Below are 4,531 nucleotides of genomic sequence, written 5' to 3' on the forward strand. Positions count from 1 at the left end.
CACACTGTTGCCTTGCAGCTGATAAGATGAAATTATCCCTCTCATCAAATTCAGTTATTGAATGAGTGCATTTGTTGTGGGTTTAGGTTCACTGAACAGCAATATTGCCTCTTCCCCGAATTTAACCCAGTTAACCGTCTCTTGGAAGGACGGTTCCCAGCAGAAACGTTGATGAAAGACATGATTGTTTTGCGAAAGTAATAAAAAGCTCTAAGCAATAACACTTCTATTTTAAAAACCCTTAGGTTTTAAATTGACCGTATTTCACGAATGTGAGCTGTATCTTGTGAACATGCTGTATGTTCTGTCCATTTGGTTGGAACTACAGAATCGGGTGCCTGTATTTCAAGAAAAAAATACCTTGAAAATACCTTCAGATTAATAGCAATAGAAATTACATATGCACACACATGTGTGTATCTACACATATATACAACATACATGTATGTGCACACACACCGCATATGCATGGATGTGTACGACATACATATATCCATGCATAAAAGTAAAAATGTTTCTATTACTTATCCATATGTTTTGTGTTTCGGTTTGTGAATGCTGTGTTTGAGACTAGGGATATAATATGAAAAATTCACAGTTCTTGCCCTCACAGGATGAAGGCCTTTATTTATGCGTGCATCTGTAAAAATCTCTCCTTATTTGAGGCACATCCATCAGACTGTAACACTCCCCATTTGTTCTTTGCTTGCCTCGTACTGTGCCTTGGCCCCTTCCCTCCTGGCTCCTGGTCGTCCTCTCCATCCTGAGTCCCGCATCTCCTTTGTGCCTTCAGTGTCCGATGTGTAAGCCTCATGAGCTCACAAGAAAGTGTGTATCTACATTCCTACTTCACCACAGCCGTCTGCCCTCTTGGTCATATCATAATCATTATACCCAAAATGCCTCCACTCAGAAATCTCGAATTCCTCCACTCCCTGGTCATTATCTTCTTTCGTCTCACCCGCCACCCTCTCTACTTCTCTTCCATCCACCCCATGGAGACTTTGAACCCTAGATCTGCCCATGTTTTCTCAGATAATTAGTTCATTTCTTATCCATCTTCTTTCCCTATCCCTGCCTTTTTTGCATCCCAAAATTAATGATCTCAACACCTATCCAGCAAAGCCTCAGTCTTAGATTAGGGTGATCATTTTCCTTTTTCTCCTATGCCTGGATACCCAGATGCTGCTGGAGATGGTCACACAACCTCTCTGCACACGTGCATATGTATGTGTGGTTTGCAACAACCACAAATCCATAGAACCACCACAAGTTTAAGGTCTCCGGCCTCATCTGGGTCTTCAGCGTCACCCATCTGCCCTTTCAGTTCTTCTTCCTGTGTTCCCTTGACATCTTCAAAACTTCAGTGCAGCATTGGGCTGCTTTCACAATCCCCGCCATCCTTGCTCTCCTATCACCAACGATTGGTCTTCCCTTTTATTGACTATTCTTGACAAAACTGAGGCCATTAGTCTTGATCTCCCTCAACTCCTGCTCACTGTGTACTAACTTGTCTCCATTCAATTCTGCAAACTCTTTCCTCCAGACAGAGAGGATGAGATCTCCCTCTGTCTGCTCAAGGCAACCTCACACCCATGCCCTGGAGTCCACCTTCCTCACCTCTCCCTGGAGCTTGCTTCATCATCTTCCCCATACCCGTATCTCCAGTGGCTCTTTCTTTATAAGGGCCCTGTTCTAGCTTAGAAATAGGCTCCTTTCATTACAATAAAAATAACATTATTTTAAGTCTGTGTGTAAAAAAAAAAAAAAAGGTAATCTGTACTTACTGTTTCTACTTCTTTACCTCTTTTTTTTTCTTTTTGAGAGAGAGAGAGAGAGAGTGAAAGCTGCAGAGAGGGGCAGAGAGAGAGAGAGAGAGAGAGAGAGCGAGCGAGAGAGAGAATATTAAGCAGGCTCCACACTCAACACTGAGCCCAATTCAGGGCTTGATCCCAAAACTTGGGGATCATGACCTGAGCCAAAATCAAGACAGATGCTCAACTGACTGAGCCACCCAGGCACCCCATCTTTATCTACCATTTATTCTTTAATTCACTACTGTCTGCTTTCTACCCACTTCATACAGTTAAAAACTGTTCTCTCCAGGATGTTGGCTCACTCCTATTTCTTGAAATTCTCTCTTTTGCCTTCCGTGGCACCATACTTTTGTGTCCTCATTACTCCTCTCTGATAGTTCTTTTCTGCCATTTTTGTAGGTTTCTTTTCCTCCACTGCCCCTTCTTTTTTTGTCATCTCCAGGGAGTCTCAATCCTTGGTCATTCCATTTCTTACTATGTACACTCTCCTTAGGAGAGTGTACTTTAAGGAAGTGATGATGGCTCCCATAACTGAATTTCGGATTCATGCCTTACCCCTGTGTTTCAGACTTATCCAGCTGCCTCCTAGACCTCTTCATTTTGGTCTATGATCTCAAAATAACATGCCCACACTGTAGTCAATCTTTCTCCCTAAACCTGTGGTCTTTTGTCATTGGCTTTTCTTACTTAAAATAATGTCCTTAAGGTTCATCCATGTTATAACATATGTCAGAATATCCTTCCTTTTAAAGACTGAATATTTCATTGTATGCATATACCATTTTGTTTATCCATTCATCAGTTGATGAACACTTGGATGGCTTCCTTTTTTTGGCTGTTATGCTCCAAAGAACATTCATGTACAAGTTTTTGTGTGCCCATATATTTTCATCTGTCTTGGGCATATACTTAAGAGTGGGATTTCTGGGTAATATGGAAACTATGTTTAACATTTTGAGGAACTGCTGGACTGTTTTCCAAAGTGGCTCCATTGTTTTACATCCCTATATGTATGACAGTTCCAGTTTCTCCACATTCTTGCTAACATTTCTAATCTTTTGTTGGATCATAACCATCCTAGTGAGTGTCAGTTAGTATCTCATTATGGTTTGACTTTTTTTTTAAATTTTTTAATGTTTATTTATTTTTGAGAGAGAGAGAGACAGAGCACAAGCAGGAACGGAGCAGAGAGAGAGGGAGACACAGAATCTGAAGCAGGCTCCAGGCTCTGAACTGTCAGCACAGAGCCTGATGCTGGACTCGAACCCATGAACCATGAGATCATGACCTGCACTGAAGTTGGACACTTAACCGACTGAGCCACCCAGGCACCCCATCATTATGGTTTGACTTTCATGTCACTAGTGGTTAATGATGTTGAGCATCTTTTTGTGTGCTGATTGAACATTTGCATATCTTTTTTGGAGAAATGTCTATATGAATCCTTTGCCCATTTTTTTTATTGGGTTATTTGTCTTTTAATTATTGAGTTGTAAGAGTCCTTTATATATTCTAAATACAAATCTCCTATCAGATACATGATTTGAGAAAATTTTCTCCCATTCTATGGTTGTTTTTGTTGTCATTGTCATTGCTGTTGTTCATTGTCTTACTGATGTCCTTTGAAGCACAGAAGTTCCTAATTTTGAGTAAGTCCAATTTCCCTGTTTTGTGGATGTGTTGTCACTTTTGCTTTTGGTGTCATATCTAAGATAGCTTTTACCAAACCCAAGGTGATGAAAAGTTATGCCTGTATTTTCTTCTAAGAGTTTTATAGTTTTAGCTCTTACATTTAGAGAACAAATAGGAGTGTCTTTATGACAGTAGCCAATTAAAATGATTGTGCAGGGACGTCTGGGTGGCTCGGTTGGTTAAGCGTCTGACTTCGGCTCAGGTCATGATCTCATGGCTCATGGGTACGAACACCACATTGGGCTCTCTGCTCTCAGCACATAGCCTGCTTTGGGTCCTCTGTCCTCTTCTCTGTCTGCCCCTCCCCAGCTCGCTCTCTTTCTCTCTCTCTTTCTCTCTCTCTCTCTCTCTCTCAAAATAAATAAACTTAAAAAAATAGATAAAATGATTGCTCTTTACATATTTTGTGGAAGGGAAGAAGCTATGTCAAATTCCTCTGGGGTAAGAAATATATAAACAGAGTTTATCACCAAGTGGGGGGATTATGGATTATTTTTATATTCGTTCCATACTTTCCAGAAGTTTAAAATTGTTTACAGAGAACAAGTGTTGCTTTGATGATCAGAAAAATAATCCCAACATTGTTTTACAAAACTTTTACTGGCTTAGTTCACACATGTCTGAGGCTGTAACTAATATTTCAATTTCATGTGTACATTGGACCTATAAGGAACCCAAGAAAGGTCTGTGGCCCTCCAATGCTTGGAGCAAGGTCTGCCCAAAGGAAACCAGAAACAAAGCCTCTTATTGGGAAACCAGCAGAAGTTGTTTCTTTGCTCTACTTCATTTTACTTGCTTTGCTTTTTTAAAAAAATTTCATATTTTATTGTAACTTTTATCTACATATATATTAGGTTCACTAAACTGTAAGACTGTATGGCAGGAATTATATTTAGCTAAACTTCCTATGCCTAATTTTTAACTCCAAGCCATACTTGCCTTGTTTTTTAAGCAACATTGAAAAACCAGCAGCCTCAAAACCTTAAAAACAACAACAACAACAACAACAACAACAACAACAA

The sequence above is a fragment of the Panthera uncia genome (genome assembly GCF_023721935.1).
Source record: "Panthera uncia isolate 11264 chromosome B2 unlocalized genomic scaffold, Puncia_PCG_1.0 HiC_scaffold_24, whole genome shotgun sequence".
NCBI lineage: Eukaryota > Metazoa > Chordata > Mammalia > Carnivora > Felidae > Panthera > Panthera uncia.